General features: G+C 38.6%; 1 protein-coding gene across 8 annotated transcripts in view; it reads left to right on the top strand.

The window, feature by feature from the left end:
- The window catches only part of CDC42SE2 (CDC42 small effector 2), an 86,636-nt gene that overhangs the window by 8,011 nt on the left and 58,201 nt on the right, over nt 1-20,424 (top strand). For 3 of the 8 annotated variants that reach the window (XM_069776786.1, XM_069776788.1, XM_069776787.1), the window contains exon 3: nt 8,762-8,834. The exons of 4 other annotated variants lie outside the window; for them this stretch is intronic. The gene's annotated coding sequence lies outside the window, so the exon portion shown is untranslated. Of the gene's footprint in view, nt 1-8,761; nt 8,835-18,367; nt 18,390-20,424 lie in introns of those variants that run through there. One more of the 8 variants, XM_069776789.1, reaches the window with a different exon arrangement.

Raw genomic sequence — 20,424 nt, 5'->3', positions numbered from 1 at the left:
GAGTTCACCTGTTTTTTTATTTGTGGTGACATACCCAAGAAGTCAATCTATGGTGGACTGAAAGAAAGGTTTAGAAATACCTGTTTTAAGTAACCCCTAATTTTTAAGGGGGGGAGGAGGGAGCAGGGAGTGCTCTTCAAATTGCTTTAGTTTCGGTATTTCATGCACTCTGTGCTCATCAGATTTTTAATTTTTTTATTGTTCTCAAGCATATGGGGAGAATAATTTGTGGAGCTAATGGAAGACCTAAGTCGGTAGCTATGGTGCATTACTTTGTTTTCTTTTTATTTTTTTTGTCCTATCAAAAAATTCATCTTACATAGGTGATCTGCTCACAGTAGGAGCATGTCACTGATCATGTCACTGGTACAGCCAGGGTTTGCTGTGTAATCAAGTCTTTTTATTTCATTGTTGAAATAGTGACTTACTTAACAGTGAAAGATAAATCTAGGTGTGTCCAGCTCTGTTACTTGACACAATTGTAACTTGTTTTCTGCTAAGCTATCTGGTAATGGGTAAAGCCTTGTGATGCTCTTGAAAAATGTTAGTTGGATTTAAGACTGTACTGAGGTGGATTTGAAGGGGCAGTATGTCAGTGCAGCCACTCTGTTGTGAAGCATGTGATTGACTCTAATCCAGTTTTTCCACATGGACCACCTTCCAGGTCCCACCATTGCCAAGCTTCCTGTGAGGGCTCTAAAGAAGAGTCTGTAAATCCCTGCGCTGGTGCCTCTTCTTCACCCAGGCATGAATGTTAAGTGGTGCTTCCACTTACCACAGGCCTTTCCTGGGAAGTCAGTAGGAGTGGAAGGGATGCCTTTCAATTTTAAGTGTGTCAAGTCAAACCCTGGCTACGATGAAGTTAGTGGTGAACCTTTCATTGAGATCCTAAATTTATTACAGTTGTGTCTGTGAAGAAAGTCAGCTGCATCTCTGCAAGAATGCATTTGCAAGGGTAATATTGGTCATTACCTGCAGGCAGCATTTATGGTGAAGTCTTGCCCCTTGTATTTCTTCATTAGAATCATAATTGTGTTTAGTTGTATCCCAAGGTGCATACAAATTAAAGTATGAGACATTATCACTAAAGACAGGACAATACAGATACCAGAGTTTGTGGTGGATTTGCTTGTTTAACCTATTGTTTGGTTGGAGCACAAAGAACCAAGAATTGTCATGGTGGCTCCCAATCCTGTGCCCTCTATGTTGTCAGGATATCTATGTGTTCACAGTAAGATGACCCTCATTTCTTAACATGATTTTTTTTTTCAAATTTCTGTTGAAAATTATAATTAATAAAAGGAAACTGCATCAAGAGTGATCCTACTTGTGGGAAACTCGCAACAAGCATAGACCTGTTATATCCAAACAAGTGTGCATTTTAGTGAAATAGTATATAAATTAAGAATTCCTTTAAAGAAAATATGTTGTTCTGAAAGGGCCGCTTCCAGAGATAGCTACTCAAATGTTGACAGAGATAACGGGCGATTCTAGATTATGCTTTTTATACTGAATGTATGTGGTTTCTTTTCTAGAATCCTTAGACTTGGTTCCCTTTCTTTCAGGGACAGAAAGCATTAATGTAAAAGCTTTGTTGCTTTGTTTCTACTGGTTGAGGTCATATTAAGATATTTTTGTCAGTGTTCTTTTGTAAAGACAGCTTTATGAAACTATTTGTGGCTTCTTGTCGCTTTAAATGTAACTTAATTTGTGTTTGCATCTATTCAAAGATGCTGAGGGCATTTCAAATGCTGTACTGTTCCAAAATCTCAGGCAGCCAGTTTTGCAAATCACCATGGTAATGTGTGTGTGTGTGGGAGGAAGGCTAAAGTTGGAATCTGCATTAACGGAATCTGTTAATACAGCGTATGCTCAGTGCCACTAGCACTGCTTGTTCTTTGATGTAGATATGTTCTTTGCTTAATTAAAACCAAAGTAATATGATGCAGCCAATAATGCTTACAGTCTGATTTTTAATCAGAATTTTTTTGTGATTCTGAAACTAATCCACTAAAATAATCACATATATGGGTAATCATTGAGTCTTCTTTCTGTTCAGAAAATGGCATATAAGAATCTTGTAATCCAGCAAAGAAACTTCAAAACGTCTTTGTTGCCTCTCTAAGAACTTACGGGTAGGCTTAAAAGTCAGTGTTTTACAACTAGAGCTACGTACCAAGGACAGTTACTACTGGTGGCTGATGTCCTGGTGATTTCTGCCAAGTCATTGTGAATGTTTAAGGTTCTTGGTTTTCGGTAAGCCTGTCTGGATGCTTTGGTACATGCAGTTGTTGCCTTAGACACAGAATTAGTTCTGAAGTGTAGTCAATACTAGTTTAAATAAAAACAATAATTAAAAAAAAATATTTTTAAAAGGAACTGTGTTCTGTTCTGGAGTGCTAAAACTGATTCCTAGTAATTACCCTTATTTAGTCAGTGCTGAAGACTGATAAACTTATCAATTCCTGTGAATTTGTAGAGAGTCTGGCTATTGCTTTGTGTGGGGGACAGGACAAGTTAAACCTGGCGTTTCTTGGCTCTTTACTGCTGTAGTCTAAATAAACTGAAAAAAATGGGAGACTTGGATGAAGGATGATTTATTTTCCCCATTACTATATTGATAGTCTTAAATTTTAATGAACTGCAGTAACTTACTACTTTAAAAATACTGGCCCATTGCTATTGAGAATTACAGACGCATGGATACTGGTTCAAAATGCAGACCAAGTTATAATGACTTTTGTGTTAGACGGCCTGAGAGAATGGGCTTCTTCACTCTCTCATCGCGTAGATAAACGGTATAGCAAAACCACGAAGAGGGATGTGGAGTTGAAATGCTGTTGCCTCATCAGAGTTCAGATGTGTCAGGGGAGGCTCATGAGAGCTGCCTGTGCCACTCGAGTAATCGGCCTGCCACGAACACGAACACTCAGTCAGGCTGTCCGGAACTTACACAGTCAGCCGTAGGTCTGAGACACCCGCGTGTGCATTCACATCACTTGGTGTATTTTGTTTTCACAACGCTATTCACTTGTTAGATGCAATCTGTCATAGTAATAATGCTTATTACTGTGGTATTTTTTCTTCAAAATCCCAGGCCTCCTTTTGAGAGGCTAAGTGTGGGAAGTGATGACTTTGAAAGTCCTTGCCTTAGGAAAACAAGTTACAGTTTTTCATGGCTGTTTTTGCGAAGGCTGAACTCGACTATGTAGGCAGTGGAGCGGTTTGTATAGCTAGTGACTTGCTAGGTCGTTACTTGGCTTGTTGAAGGAGATGTTTAATGTCCACCAACAGGATACCTCTGTTTCTAGCTCTTTAAAAGACAAAACTTCAGGGTTGATAGGACTTCAGGCAATGATCTGTTGTAGTTTGGGTGGGTTTTTTTGTTCTGTTGATTACCTCAACCTGTCTACTCCTACAGGAGTAGAAGTCTAACCTGTCTAATCCTACAGGATTTGTAGTAGCACACAGGTTGATTGTCACCTGTGTGATTTAAAGCAGACAGCTAAGGGATTATTCATACCAGACTTTGAAGCAAAAATTTAAGTAAATGACATCCTTTATCTGGTAAGTCAGTTAAGTTATTCATGTCAGGTTCTCAAAGTCTATGTTGGCACATATGAAAACACAGTACCTGCTTCTGAAAAGCATTCTATTAAATGCACCTTCCTCCCACCAAAACTCCTGATGGTATTAGCCTCTTTCAGCCGTTTCCTTATGAATAAGGAAAGCCTTTATATACAGCAAAAGAGATCACAGTTAGATTTAGGTTGTATGGCAGTAAAATAATCTGAGAAAGAAGTATTAGCACACAGATAATTCTTCCTTCTCTTTATGAAAGGCTTAGCCTCTCAAACATTGTAATACATACAGAGTTTCTCCATACAAAAAATCCAGTGTGTCTAATTGGAATTAAATATAAGATTTCACACCTTACATAGCTGAATTTCTGCACTCCCAGCCTCTGACCCAGGTATCTTTCAGTCTTCTCCTTAGTGTGTTTTTACAGTGTTGTCCATTCATCATCCAGTTAGACACACCTGTGTCACTGATGAGCCAAAGAATTTCGTTAGAACAGAGAAGAAATAGGAAAGCTTGATGCCAGCACAGATATATGTGACCTGGAGGTCAGCCTTCTATGTGTCTGACTCCTAGTAGTTTCAAGAGGATTATTTGCTTTTTTTTCTTGGTGAGATTTCTGGAGGCCAACGGAAGTAAATGCTAACATTATAAAATTGAAGTGTCTTAATCTTGCTGTCTTCTAAGGATCTCTCAAACAATGCTAGACATGGGGAGAAGGTATTCAGAGAGAAGTTCAAGTAGGCTACGGTCACTAGTCCTTTTCTAGGCTAAGTTGGTGAATGGAGATACCTTCCTCCTTCAGATGTATCTAAGTGTAAACTCCATCTCTACGTTGTCCTCTAAAGGACTCTAATTTTGAGAGTTACATCCCTCTGGTAGGAATGGGAGAAACTAAAATGACCTTTCATGATTCTTTGTGCCTCAACTTACATTTAATGTTACATACCTTATGGCTCTTTTGCTTCCAAATATGCACAGCTCTGAACTCATTGACATTTATTAAATCCATTCACATTAATTGTGGTTCTACTAAATGAAATGCTAAAATATGCTCTACTGGCTATCTGTAATTTTCAGTATGTATATGACTTTGCCATCGACTGGAATGGAGGGATGATTGTAAATCTGGGTGTATACACTATATATGTCTATAGAGAGATGAAAATTACTTAGCAGGTGCAAAACTAATGCTCGGTATTTTTTCCATTTTTTTTTTTAATGGCTTGCAAAAGGGTAAGTCAGATGTTCTAATGAAGATATTGAAACCCAATATAAAGTTTAGATTATTGTTTTCTTATGGTTAAACTGATGAAACTGAAGTTCAATGTCTGAATTTTTTTTTTGTAATGAGAAGGGCTGACTGTTTGCAGGCTATTTAACTCTTCATCTGTTGTCAGCTCATGGCCTCTTTAGCTTAGAAAATACTTTTCCCTAAGACACAAATGCATTTTTAAAGCTTACGCTTTACATGTATAGCATCTTCAATTTCTTTATCAAATTTCAACCTGTTCTGTGTAATTAGAAAACAACTTAGAAAATGTTATGGGGCTGCACTAATGATTTTCTCTCTGAATTTCACAGGCTTAATAATAGCATTAATTTTCTCAAGTCTGTTAATGCTTATGACACTTTTGTAGCTGCCCCATCAAAATAGACTTCTTTGGCATTTTGGTTCTCTAAAAGAATGTGTATCTCTTAGTAGAAGCACTGTACTAATAGATATGTTTCACCTTTCTAAGGTAATCTGTATGTCATTTATCATATTGATTTGTACTTTATCTTTGTTTTCATACATAAGTTTTATACCTAACTTCTCAAAGGCTAATATGACTTTTGAAGCTGTGATGGACTAAGTAAAATAAGAAATCATCTAAGCAGATGATGTCAGGATAATGATGAAATTGCCTGCTAATGTTGCAAAATTAGCAATTTCTTCTAACTGGTTAAATCAGTATTTTAATTATTATTTAGAAATACAGAAAGTATACTGAATTGTTAGCTCTGAAAACAAGGCTTCAGACAAGCGTAAAGCTTCAAATTCTCATGCAAATGCTAACACTTAGACAATTGCTATTTATAACTGGCATTCTTAATGAATGACTGATGTGGGCAAGTGTGCAATAAGCTGTCCAAACTTTATAGAAAGGTTACAGCTTGATTAGCAGTATGCCTTGGCAGTACCTGCAAACAACCGTTCTTTCCAATCTGCTGGCTGGTACTCTATACCAGTTCATTTAATAGCCTTTCAAGCTAGAAGTCTACCATTTATCGAAGTGGTTTTGTGAATTAAATTGTCCATTAGTGTGTGGGTTTAGTCTACAGGCTTCATTCATCTGGGACTCTAAATAGCTGAGACACGATGACTTACAACTACTCACCAGATCTCATTTGTGACTGACTTCTTAAAACGTTCTTGTACAAGGATGGCTTTCATTGTTCTGTCCTGATGCTCTTAACAGCATGGCCCTAGACTTCTAATGCTACAGTTTAGGACAGTGCAATTCATTTATTTTCTACTTAGTCTGTTTTCCTTTAAGGAGAGGGGTAGAGGAAGACATTTGGCTTTGAAGTTGTAAATATACATATTCTTATATCTTCTGTTACTTCATTTTTATAAATATTGTTACATACTGAAATGGCTTATGCAGAATTGCAGTCTCTACATGTTTTTAGGATGTTATGTGTGCTACTAATGTGTACTCTGTGCTAACATCTCATCATGCAGAATTATCTCAGTTTCCTCTCAGTGAAATTTACTAATACAAATCTTGCTCCACTTTCATTTCAGTTGCGTTGCATTTGAGTGAGGAGGTCCATGTTCAACTGCAGTTAAATTAGTTGTTTCTCCTGTCTATATATCAGATGTTGTCCACAGAGCCTTTAACTAGAAGGTAGCCAACTTTCAGTGACAATTCAGTTACAAAATTGACACCTGCTCTAAAAATGCGTGTTTTCCTTGCTGGCTTTAAGGATTTTATTTGCTTTGTTACTGAACTTGTTAGGCAACCAGTGCAGTGTCATGTGTTATAAGCTGGTTGTTCAGCTGTTTTGTCTGAGGAACAGCTTACTGTGATATGATTATTTTACCAGGGGAAAGAAAAATCATCAGAACTCTGCTTACAGGTATTCTGAGTATAGTTTATGTGGAGCTCAAGCATTATAATATTGAAGTGTTTTCCTTCTGTACCTCTGCTGCTGTGTTGATAGCCTCCTGCTTTGCTCCAGCTAGATGTCCCTCCCATCTTTGGGACCTGTAGTTCTCTAGCCCTTCACCCAGTAACTGTACATCTCTTATGTAGTCTGTCAAGCTTATTGTTCCATCAATTAAAGTTTACTTTTGTGTCCTCTTCATTATTCTGGGGTAACTGAAGATAAACAAAGACTACAAAACTGTTGTCTTACTCCTTAGCCAAGGGAAGGAGACTCAAATCTCATTCTTTCCACAGACTCTCCTTGTGTCACTGTCAGGGCTATGTAGTCATCAAATGTTATTTTCACAAAGGCAGTTATAGCCAATTACTAATGCTGTTCCTCTTAGTAATCCACTGTTGTGAATTTTTTTGGTTTTGACCACCCAGATTTCTATCCTAACAAAAGAGGTGATCAAAGCTTTCTGTCTTTTGACATGTAATGCTGTCCAGACAAGTTTCCTCCTTCCCTCTTTTCCTCCCCAGCATTCTTATCTTGATTTACCATTTTTCTGCATTTATAGTCTATTTTACCTGTTCTCATCTGCCTCAGCTCTTTGTTTCTAGTCCATAAATTTTCTGACAGTCTTTTCTGCAAACTACAGGGGTAAAGATAAAAAAACCCTTAATTTTACTTTTTAAATCTGGCTTATGTCAGTCTGAGAAAAAAAAAAACCCAAACAAAAAACCCCCAGAAGACTCGCTTCCATAGTATGTGAGCAAGGAAGGGCTGAAATGACGAGCAAGGAAGGGCTGAAATGACAAACAAGCCCCCACAGAAAGTTGGCAAGCGTCTTGCCATGTAGTGTGAAAGATAAAACACTAGGGAGCTCAAGTGTAAAGAGAGTTTGTTTTTTTAAAATAAAATCTACAAAACATTGCCCTACCTTACATAGGAGATGCATAAAATTTAATTTAGTACTCCTTTTACCTTATTTTACATGAACATTTGAAGAGTGAACTGGATTGTTTGAAGTTATCAGCTTTCCTTACATCTTCTGTCTGGTTTGAAGCCCGTTTCTGATAATATGAATGCTGTCTTGACAGTTTGCCATTACAGGTGGATGCTCTCTGAATACAGGGGTGTTCTGGTTTGTTGGGTTTGGGGTTTTTTTTTTTGAGTACAGGTTTATTATCAATAAATAATTTGCTGCTACTTCAACAGCAGATTCTAGAGCAGTGATTCTTCTTGTCGCTCAGAGCTAGCTCTTATGAATGTATTTCCTTTCTGTTATTGCCTGCAGTACTTGTAATCCATCCTTCCTTTTACTGAGAACTGCTGAACTTGTTAGCAAATGTCAGGGACAATAATTCAGTAACAAACTTGTTTGCTAAACCTCACGGATGTCATGAGACTTAACTGCTTAGTTACACATTTTTATTGGGCACTTAGTACAAACCAGTTATTTCCTGAACTACCTGCTGTTGCCAGTGATCTGAAGGCTGATCAGTAAGAAGGATTATCTAACTAATCTTGCACACAGAAGTGTTGGAATATACATCTGGTTCAGCACCTTTCCACCAGACCCTGTGAATATTAAGGTTTGACCCTAGCAAAGGGAGCAGCCCAAACTAAGTAGTTACTGCTTTTGAACCCATGCTCCTTATCTACTTCCTTTAACTATGTCATACATATATATAATTTATGTGTATATATACATATATATTTTAAACAGTGTGTAGACATATTAGGATAAGAATAAAGAGCACCCGGGAGTGCACAAGTCAGTGAAGGTTTCTTCCAACACTGCAGTGAACAAGGCAGCCTCTAATCCTTGAATTAATTCACAAACTGCAGTCGCTCAGTCGTTCTGACATCTGTGGTGCTCTGCAAAGAAGAGTTGGAGAAACGCCAGACTCCCTCTTGGTAGCTGTTTTCTTTTCTTCCTGCTAACATGAAGTTACATTGCTCTTTGTTATAAATAATTTGCATTAGGAGCTGTAATAGATAGTTACTTAACACCATTTTTCCCTCCTTCCTTGCTCTCTAGAATTGGGGATCTCTTCAGTGAATAACTTGCTGCTTAAAGAAAGGACTAGAGTAACTGAAGGTGTGAAATTCAGGTAGGCAATACTGTCTGTTTACTTTTCACTTTAAATGTTGAGCTAAACATAGATGACAGATCTATGAATATTCATTGTGGTACCAAAACCATCAAAGCGTGATAGGGATTTTAACCTTAAGGAGATTGGATCTGGGTTCATGGCTATTCTCATGAATTCTAAGCAGCATTTCAAGTGCTTCCCTGGTGATGAGCCCCTGATAAGAAGTCCAGCAGAATTATGAGATGCAAATGTCCTTTGAGCTCATAATAAAAACAGATTGATTAATATTCATATCTGGTTCAGACTAACTTTGACAGGAGGTCCAGGTACTTTGTGACCCTCAGTTAATTTAACGAATTATTTTTGACAGCATTAAATTGTCTTGTTGCCCCAACAGACTTTGGTATTCATGGTATGTGCTACTGCACATACTTTAGATTTTCTTCCCTAATTTTCTTAAAGTATATTCTTGATGGAATTGCTAATTACTTTGTCAATTTCACATTCCTATTCCTTTGTTCAAAGTAAGGCTTCTAAATAGATCTCCAATACCTAATTTTTCAGTAAGATGACAAAACCTCTTTGGTGTTCTTTCATGGGTTTAATAATTTTATTTGCAATTTAGTATCAAATGCTACTGCTTATCCTGATTTACTCAGCTTTGAAGGACCCATCCAGCTTGATGTTACTACTTTCTAATCCCATCAAGTACACCTGCTTTGGTGTGGTGTTAAATAATGTAGATGAATGGCCAGTGTTTTTAATCAGCTGAATTTGCCTTCAGCAAAATTCTTGGATAGATCTATTCCTATTTGACTTTAGTAAGTAATATGATCGCAGCTCATTTATGTAGGGTTAATATCTGTGAGTTACATGGAGTACTGACTGAACAGTTAAACCCTGAAATTGCCGCTGGTTTCTTATGAGCTCAGTTCTGTACAGCAACTTTAATTTTAGAAGCTTGTAAATTCTACTTTAATATTCTCTTTTACTGTTCCATATTTTACTGTCTGAAAATCCAAATGAACTGTGGAGAAGGACTCCGAGAGGTACAGTACTTTAGGAAATGTGCATAAAAATCTCTTACACATGCTGCTTCCTCAGAAAGAGGTGTAACTTGTGGAACACATTGCATGAGCAAAGCCTGCAAAACACTTATTTCATTTCTCAGGTACTACGTAATAAAGATATTTCTATTTAACCTTATTCTTTGTGCTTCTGAGCACCATTCACGAAGTACGTAATTCAAGTAGCAGAGTTGATGCTTTACCCTAAAAATACTCCAAGTATGCTGCATTTCATTTAAATACTGGTAAATGGCTAACATGACATTTTCTGTTTCCTTCTTTCTCTCTCCCTTCCCCCATGTTCTTTTGACAAGTCTGAAGTGTTGCCAGTACGATCGACGATACTGGACATGTTTGGGCTTATCCTTCATGCTGTGCACTTACTTTCTGTGAACACACGTGGTTTTTTTCAGCTCTGATTTCACTATTAGTTGTAAAATCTTTCTGCCAGAGAGCCTGGGGAAGGAAGAGTCTGCACATGAATTTACCCTGGAGAAGTATGTGACAAGGAGGTGGTTTTACTAGTAGCGTGTGAAACTGGAAGTGTAAGTGGCATCCCGACGTGGGATGAGGAGCTGCAGTCTCCTCTGCTGGCCCTGCGGTTCTTCCTCTGGCCTGCTTCTTGCTGCTGTGCCTCAGGAGTATCCCCAGATATTTATATATCCACACTGTGAAAAAAATACTTCATTGCAGAATGAGAATGGGGTCTGGGCATGGGGAATCTCTGTCCTTGAGACTCTGTCAGGAGTGGGGAGAGAAGAAGGAAATGGTAATCCAATCAGGTAATTTTAAAATAAATAGAAAACCTACCAACCCAATAAAACCCCACAACCAAAAAACCTATGCTGTGGAGGTGGATGGAAGAGAGGGAAAAGAAGGCAGGCAGTTGGGTAGCAGATGTAGGGGTGATAAGGGCAGGTGAAAGATGGTGATGCCTGTCTGAAGGAGGCGACTTAGAGGAAAACAGGAGGAATATTTGCAGCTGGAGGAGAATAAGGGCTGTACTGCAAGCAGCAGGAGGAGGGCATGGGCACGGATAAGAGCTGATGCAGGAAGACCAAGTGGGGAGGAGACAGGACTTCTCCTGGAGCACTGGTGCCTGTCAGTGGTGATGCCCCCTGGAGCAGGGGGAAACAGGGAGCAAAGAGAACTCCACAGTGCAAAAATCTGTGCGTTTCATTCATGTGCCAGAAACAATTGAAGTGCAATGGGTGTTCCCAACCTGTTGGCTGCCCTTTCTGTACATGCTCCAGGAGTGTCTGCAGGAAGCTTCAATCACAGGTCAGGAAGTGCAGCCTTCCTGACTTGCCTTGCTGGCAGCTATGAAATTGGTGAGTGTAAAATCTCCATAAACATCTTGCAGTATGTCCTATTCCAGCCTGAAAAAAACCCATGCTTGAAGTCTTAATATCTTTCTTCTTTTATCTGCAGTGTTTTGAGGTTCAGACTGGCAGTTTATAAGACAGTGATGCAGGACAGTGCACCAGGGCCATTCCCTGCCACCTCTTTACCTAAAACCCTGCAACTTTTCCGTCCCCTGTCCCCCTACAATTGTGTGGCTGGACCTGCATCTTCATTCACATAGCCAGTGTTTCTTGTCGCATGACTTTGACCATGTGGTGGGTGGATGTACTTCCACTCATGTGAAGGAGAAGGCATTAAGGCTTGTGGCTCTTCATCATAGTTAGTATATTCCTCATCTGGTGTCATGATACTCTGAAACATACACTTTCCAACTGCCTAGAGCAAACCCAGAACAATCTGAAAAAAAGACAAAAATGTGGTTTCCTTAACTTTTCTATTCTAGTATTGCTACTTATCACTTAATTCACTAAAGGTCTAGAATACTGGGGTGGGGCAGGAGGGAGGGGAAAAAAATCTTCCTTCTGGAGGTAGTGTCAAAATGGTAGGGAATTTTAGATAAATGCTTTTACACCAGTAAACGACTTGAGTTTGTCAAGGAAACGCTTCCTCCTTTCACATCTAGCACTAAAAGCTTCTGCAACACTTCTGCAGTACGCTCTTGCAGCCGGAAGTCTTAGCCTAAAATATTAGCAGACTACTCAGAAAAGCCTGCATAGCTTCAAAATCTGAAATATGTCTTTTTTGTTACCTTGCTTTTGTAGTGTATGGTTTTAAAATTTGGTTCATGGGCTGTCTTTTCTGAATAAGATTTTAATGGATTTTAGTTTCCTGTGTAAGGAAGTGTTTAGACTTCATCCACCACACTTTGATCAATTCCGTATCACTCTAATTTTCAATTTAATAATTGATTCATGAAGTTGGAGCAAAAGCAAAAAGAGAAGTTTTAGTTCACTTATTTAATTGAAATTTAAATGGCCTGTTCACTTTAGGGCAAAGGAAAAAAATTCACATAAGATGTTGGATTTTAACATTTTGTTTAGTGAAGGACTTTTGTTCTTCAGTTTAGCTTAACTTCTACCTGCAACTCCCAAGTTCTGATCATTGCGTTAATCCTGTAGAATAATTCAAGTAATACAGGTGCAAAACTGTGCTCCTCAGTTACTTCATTTGAGATGCCCATTTATACAAATACATTTCATTCCTGCTGTCTCTTGCACCCTCTGTGTTTGTATCTGATTGTCCTCCACTTCCTTCATCGTTAAACTTGGGTCAAATCACTGGGGTGCGGCAGGATTGTGTGACTGATTCAGCTTCTTACATAGGTCTTCAAAAACAGTTTTGTGTTTTTCCTGAAACATTTTGTTTGCATTTTGAAGTAGAACACAGCTGATCCAATTGAATGATATCAATGCAAAAGTCCACAGCTTAACTTTAGCTGTCACTTTTCACAGTAAAGTGGAACATGTGGAACAAAGTTGCTGAGGCTTTGTGCCAATGGAAACCGTAAACCAGAGGGAAGCTAGGAATCAAAGACTGTCAATAAGAATATTGCTGTCATGGAAGCCAACTTTCATTACACCTGTCTGTATGAAGAGAATAGTAAGCAAAACGTAGGATAGGAAGGTGTGTCAGGAATATTGGTTGGTGTTTAAATTGGACACTTAAACTTGTTTGCCCTCCTTTGTGGATAAGCCATCCTGCAGCATAATGAGGAAGTAAAGCATGAGGCCCGCAAAGAAATGCTAGGAATTATACCTGCGTGATGTTTAGTTACTGTAGTTTGAAATATTGAATATATACCCTGAGAGATCTTTCATTTTTGAGGTTTTATATTTAGACTTCTAACTAGCTATAGAATGTACTTTATAATGATATTTAAAGTATCTCTAACAGATTTGGAGGTTCTGTTCTTTAAGTTTGGGGGCTTTTTCTTTCTGGAAGTAGAGTCATATGCTGTCATCTTTTCCTCAAATTGGCTAAGCTTATGTACAGTGTGAAATATGGCATCCTGAAAAACCTGTACATGCTTCCTGCCCTCTTAAACACACTCTGTACTTTGCAATGATATTTTTGTTTTTATTTGTAAATTTATGCAGTAAAAGAATCTGCCATTTTGTAATTAAGGCACAGAGCCTAAGAAGCCTAAGCGTGTAATTCTGGCTTTTACTACCATGAATAATCACGTCTCCACAGAAAATGCCCTAAGCCCACATGGTGCGTAACACTCAGGACAGAGTGCTATCTGCAGTGAGAATGCCAAGGACGAATGTCCTGGAACAACTTGAACGCTGACATCCTATTTCCTGGGATAGCCCAGGCTGAGTGTTCAGAGTCCTTGTCATGAATTGTTTAGTGCTTACTGTCTGTCTTCTGTACATTAGATCCGTAGTTACCCTCCTATGTGCAATGCCTATCCATTCAGAAAAGCTACCAGACAATGTGCGTGTGTAACATAGTCAAATTAGATCGCTATAGGTATCAAATAATGAAGGAATCCTATTCTACAGCATGAAATTACTTGAGATACTTAAAATCTAGTAAGTTAGGTAGCTCAGAGGCAGAGAAGAGCTCATATGAAGTCTAGGAATCTGATGTTTACAGCAGTCTGGATGCAAAAGTGAACACAAGTGGAGGAGATCTGTTTCCTTTACTATATCTAAATCTTGTTTTTGCATTCCAGGTAGAACTTCTAACCATGGCAACTGTCCATTTTCTTCAAAAGAAGGAAAAGGATAATATTCTTTCCTATATTAATGATCTAGTATCAAGAAGGAAAGAAGAAGTAATGAACAGACTTTTGCTAATGGCCCAATTTAACTTTCAGGTTAATCTTTGCCACAGAAAATACTCTTCCACTCTGATGTCTTCTTTTGGACCAACAGTTGCTACAGCACACTGAAGGCCATAGGATGGATTATTTTCTAGCTTTGTTTTTTAACTTTATTTTCAGCTTACTGGGTACTGTCCTAATAGGAGAAGCACTTTAAGCTGTGTCCCTTGAAGGAGGGATGTGTTCCAGTAAGCACTTATTCAGGACTTTGGCACGTAGATTCAAAATACCGTCTTAAATCTTACTAACATTCAGCTTTGGAAACACAGATTTCACAGACATCTTGCTTCCTTTCTGTAGTTTCACAGACACCTAGTCTGCATGTTTACTCATGTCCAGAATTGTTGCAGTTTCGTTGAGCCATTTGGATGCTACCCTGTGTCCAGGAAGGACTGATCTAGTTTCTTGGAATATGCTTCACTCAAATGATATCGGACTTCTCACAAGACACCATTCTGTGATGTCATTTTCTTTTTCAAATATAATGAGTAAAGTAATTTCTTGCTGTTCCTGCCTCCTTAAGCATGAGCTAATAGCTGCAGCATTTTTCAAGAATCCAATTTCTTCTTTTGACTGAGGCAATTCAGAAGAAGCACATCTTGTCTTGCTGTCTTTCTCTGTATTGAAATGTATATCAGTCTTCAATCCTTCTAATCTTTCTTCACTCCCAATTATTAATCCTGCCAGGAATGTTATCTGTTACTGAGTAAATTGGGGAGGAAGGGTAAGCAGGCCAATATTTCCATTATTCCTGTTGCATAATAGATCCATGCCTCTCTCTGGCTGGATTATGCATGACTGACCATTCTTTTGAGGCTGGTTTGTTAGAATTCATTCCAAGTATTTGTCAACAGTTATTCTGTCAGTCATGTTGGGTCAACCAGCCTGAAGTATGAATCAAGTTCAGAGGCTGAACTGCATTTGCACATCCTGAGCATGTTGACTCATTAGTGCAGGACTTTGAAGAACTGGAAGACTGGCCTCAAGCGGTAACTTCCTTAAATCCCATTGACTGGCAAAAGAGGAAAGCTGCTTTTGAATTGACTCAAAAATAGTGGTGGGGGAGTTGCAGTGGCTTCATTGGGGTTTTTGTTTGCTTTTTAATTAATGTGAGTGAACTAAAAAATGAGGATGGTAATGACAGCCTAGCCCCCTTTTTTAAAGCAGTCTTTTCAAGTTAGTACCAGTATTGTTGGGGAGGATGCTTTTACTGTGGTGATGTGGAAATGTGAAATACCCTCTCTTAAAGAGGAATGCATGGCTGATACTTACTTGCTATACATGTATATGAAAAGATGTTAATTTCCTTATGCAGAAGAGGGAGTGGACGCATGGAGAAGCACTGTAATTAATTACTGGGGGGCAGGGATGCCAGAGGAATTGTTTGAATTGTAAAACAGCAAGCCAAATCTAGTTGAGTAGAACCTGCTTCTCAAAAATCTGGCAGGCTTTGAGTGGAAACTGCTGGGTACTAGGCACTTCAGAAAATCTAGCTACCTAACTTTCCATGTGTGTTTTGAGATGCTTCTAACATAAGGCTCCTAACTTGAGATGCCACAAGAGACTGGGGTACTGCTATATTGAATATTTTCTGCCTTTCAATGGACTGTGACTTAACAAGTAAATGTGAAGCCACACTGTGACATCAATCCTTGTAGTCCCAGCTGATTTTAAAGTGCAGACCCCCAGACTAGTTTGTACACAGATGTTATCACTTGATTTATCTGTTGTAGGGAAAACACACTTATGGAAGATCACTGAAATTACTCATTGTTAACAGAGTTGCCATAGAAGAAAAATATGATTTACTGTCAAAATTTCATTATTTACCTTCAGATAAGCCACTCCAGAAAATTATTTTGTCAACAAGTGCTCTCCCATAAATACACTGGTTCCTTTGTTTCTGTACCCTCTTTCTTCTGCTCTCCATCTACCGCTTCAATATCTCCTGCACTATCTTTGCCTCTGGATATTTAGGTATATTTCAGGAAAGCTTATTAATGTAGCGGGTTATCTGTTGTGGTATCGTTACAAGTGCTTTGTATCATTACAAGTGCTTTTGCTTCCCCTTTTTTCAATTTTTTTATTTGTTTAAAAGCAAATCTCCTACCCCATTCTTTTACACTGTATGTAAGCTTCAGGGCTGTTTCATGAGTGTAGGTGCTTTTGCTCTGCTCTGCCTTGCTTCTCCTCTCCCTCTCTCCTTCCCCCAGTATAACACTATAACCTTTCCTGTTACCTTTCTGTCTCTTCCTGTTCCTTTCAGCTGCTTGTGTCTCAAAATAGCTGTAGTGGTCATTACCATTGTGGTGATGCTGTTAGATTGACCCAGAATTTGAAGGCTGCTGGATAATGTTACATTATGTAGTCCTTTGTGGGGTGGCATGGGAGAAAACTGTAACTACTTCTGTTTTAAAAGCCTTGGAAAAAGTTGCTAGCTCTGCAAAAACTGACTGTAGTGCCATTTAAGGACAAGAGTTTGGTATGTGTTTCTAAGGTAGTAGTGGAGGCTCTTGGATGCTCTTTGTTAACATATTGCATTGCTGTGGCTAGTAACAGCATCAAATAGTAATAGGCATCAAATTCCCAAATGTAAAGCTTTGTTGCAGAAAAGTCTTTGTTATATGTCCCAAAACAAACTGTAACAAAAGTATGTGCTTGTTCCAGTCTCTAGAGACTGATATACTTTCATTTCCATATATGTTTAACAAAGTCACGTAGCATTTACTTACCGGAAGCCTCTACAGTAGAGAAGCACTGCAGCTATTACTAATTTGGTATTTCAAGCTGAGCTCAAGTGTGGAAGTGGTTTTTTGTTTGTTTCACTGCATTTTTGGAGATAGCTGAGAATCCTCTAGAAGGAAGATACATTCACATATATTCAGAAATAATAGCCTGTTTTGCAGAAACAGATTATGTTCTGGGGACATGTTCAGTAACACATTTATTAATAACAAGCACTTATGAAAAGAAGAAACATCCATCACTTCACAAATTAAGAGCAGTAACTTCTCAGAAAATCTTCTGGGAGGCTTTTCAGTACTTCATTGTCCTGTTATTACTATTTGTACATTTTAGAAAGTTCATTTTTGAGATATTGTTGTTTCAGTATTACAGTAAAATAGGATATTCATCAACAAGTGGAAGAAAGTATTTTAGACTATTTTTTTCAGAACTTCTGCAAAAATCCCAAACACTTTGTCTTTCCCCATCAAAGTACCAGTACAGAATTAATGAATGAAAGCTGATGACCAGTATGCACAGACTATTATTACTGATGTTAACAGTGCTGTCTAAATTTGCAGCTGTCTCTGATACTAGTATATTATAAAGCAAGTGAAATCAGCATTTGTTTTGAAGTGTTAGTCTCAAGTTGAGAGTGATAGCTTTGTGCACATCTCATTGAAGCAATTTGAATGCTTGAGATAGATATCTATATAAAAATATAATATACACACATACTAGTTAATTTCAAATGTTAAAAAATGGATGTACTAGTGACATAAAAAGAAGATTCACTGTCTTTTGACAAATATCAACATTATTGTCTACATTGCATGTTCAAGAACTGCAGTTATTTCAGCACCACTGTGTGTTACTCTACCACTCCTCTGACTCTTACCCCTCGTTATTCTTCAAGTTACTTCTGGCTTGCGAGCTGCTTAATGTGAAATACATGTGTCGTTTTATTTTATTTTTTTCTTGGGCTCTAGCAAATGTATATCTTTAACACAAAATTGAAGTTCTTCCTACCAATTGTTCTACCATCCCAATTACAGAGCTATACAACAGGAGACAGAGAAAGAGGTATGAGATCAGGCTAGGTAAAAGAGCGAGTGGAATCAAGTATTAAAATACATAGTATTACAAGTAAGCATGGTACATGTACCTATTTTTGATCTTATTGTATTCCTACTTTAAATATTTATGGAATATTCACAAGGAAGAAAGCCCACAATTGTAGGTTAAGGCATCACAGATTCTGGATTAGAACTACAACTAACTTTCTGTTGCACTGAAAGTATTTGAATCTTGGTCCTCGAATAATACCAATTGTATTCTTCAGGATCTCTTTATTTAAACTCCTGACCATCTCTTCCCCTTCCATGCCCTCCCCCAGGTTATTAAATGCTTTACACAGAACTGAGACAGTTAACTGTAAGTGTGCTGATTTTTTCAAAATGTGGACTTTTAAAGAAATTCCCTTGCAGAAATTAGGCTTGTTCATCTCTGCCTTCCTTTGTGCCCATTCAGAAATAATCACATGGGGCTAAAGACCTCAGCAGAAGTACCAAGAGGTAACATGCCAGGGTAGGTCGAACTTGTTTCTCAAAAGGTTACCACAAAATAGACTAGACTGTCTGCATATGTCCTGTGTCAACACAGCACTAAAATATCATACTTCTGTCTATGGTCCTTCCAGTGTTAGATCACAGGTATCAGCTCATGGGGCAGGTAGCAGCCTTTTAGTTTCAGACTGTCATCATCTGCTGACTCCAGGAGTGCAGCAAGTGCATATCCTTGCCAGGACACTCTGGTAGTCTGATGGGAAGCAAATGCTGCAATTCTCTGTTGCCTTCTGTGGAGACTCGGGCTCCTCAGGGCTGGCACAAATCCCAGATGTTTCCTCCACTGTTGCCAAAGAGATAGACCTTCAGGTACAGGACTGCTGATCTGGTAATGTTAAGTGGAAAAACTAGCCAGAACTTTAGTTAAGGCCTAGAAAAACTGTGATTTCCTTTCCACCTCTTGCTGTGTTATAGTCTGACACCCTATGTGAGAATGCTTTTGTACCCTATGTAAACTATGCATATGCTTATTAATGTAAAAGTAATGATCACTTCAGGTTGCTTTCTGTGAAATCTTCTCGGTTTCTGTTGTAAACTATTTATTTGCACATAGGCTCAAAAAACATGTTTTGTGAGTTGTTACCTATTGGTACTCAGGGTTCTCATGGAGAGTTACTTTCTTTCTCTTCTCTATCCATTTTCTGCTGTTCAGCAATGAATTTTTTTGCCCTGAGGAAGAGGAGTCCAAAGTGAAAACCAATTATTTTTGCCTGTTTTCTTGCCTCTGACACTAGAAATGCTAAACAACTTCTTTATAGTAAATTGTTGACAATATACTGGCATTTACAAGTGAGATGGTACCAAAAGTAGTCCAAGAAACAATTAGTTTTTAATTATTTTGAATTATTTTTTTTTAAATTTATTTATTTAGCTAAATTTTCTGAGTGGAACCAGTGCCCATATCCCTCTCCCCTTCACGAGTGGCACGACGTGTTCATAGAATGAATCCAGCTGTTAATGCCAATGAAGACTTAAATTAAGCCCTGGGAAGGTAGTTCAGCGTGAATGAACAGCGCTTCAGACCACAGTGTGCTGTGCCGATTTGGTCGTTGTGTCCTTTTTCTGGTTTGTGCCTTCAATCTGTATGTCCCAGAAGAGGCCAGCACTTTTAAACACAACTCCTTCTGGAAGATTAGAAATATTAGGAGACTGTTCTTACTGTTTTGTTTTTGTTTTGTTTTTGGTTTTGTTTTAAAAAAAAAACAAAAAAAACAAAAAAACCCACCAAAACAACAACAAAAAAAACCCCAAACCAAACCCCATCTCACTAGTTCTTGAGTCGAACTGCAGCGTGAATGTCCATCAAGCCGTGAGTAAAGATGACTGGATCGTAAATGAGCAGCTTCTGATAGACCCTTCCCTGGAGGGGAGCAGCTGGGGGGGCGGCAGGCGGCTTAGCCAGGGCACCCGTGCCTTCTGCGGCTCTTCATATGGAAATGGTCACGACGGCGGGGAGGGGAGGGCGGGTTGCCTGCCTGCTTTCTGGTGGGGGGAGAAAGGGGAATGCTCTATTCTGGCGGCGCTGTGCCAGCTCGCAGGAGCAGATAATGAAACCCTTTGTGCCCCCCTCCAAAGACTTGCGCTTCAGCAGGAACGGGCCGTGCAGCTGCAACCCTAGCAACAAGGGCCTGGAGGAAAGAATGAGGGCAGCTTCCCAAAGGAGGATGGCCGCATTTGGAGATGAGCAAATTATACTGGTAGCATAGTATTTAGAAGAACCTGTGTGCCTGTTGTTCTTCGTAGGGTTTGGTTGTTTGTTTTTTTTTCTGGTTTTGATTTTAATCCTTAGACTGGAATCTATCTATGTGGTTTTTTTAATACGTAGATAACTGAATGACTTAAGACTTGCCAGTGTCGTTGCTTGTTACTTTTAACTCTACCTTGGTTTGGGCTTTAGGAATTTCTTGTATTGAACATAACACTGTAAGTTTATTCTCATAACAAATAGTAAAAATTCGTCGGGTTTTTGGTTTTTGGGGTTTTTTTTTGTGATTTTT

Source organism: Haliaeetus albicilla, chromosome Z (assembly GCF_947461875.1).
Source record: "Haliaeetus albicilla chromosome Z, bHalAlb1.1, whole genome shotgun sequence".
Lineage (NCBI taxonomy): Eukaryota > Metazoa > Chordata > Aves > Accipitriformes > Accipitridae > Haliaeetus > Haliaeetus albicilla.
Note: the sequence above shows the minus strand (reverse complement) of the source record. Positions and strands in the feature narration are given on the sequence as shown.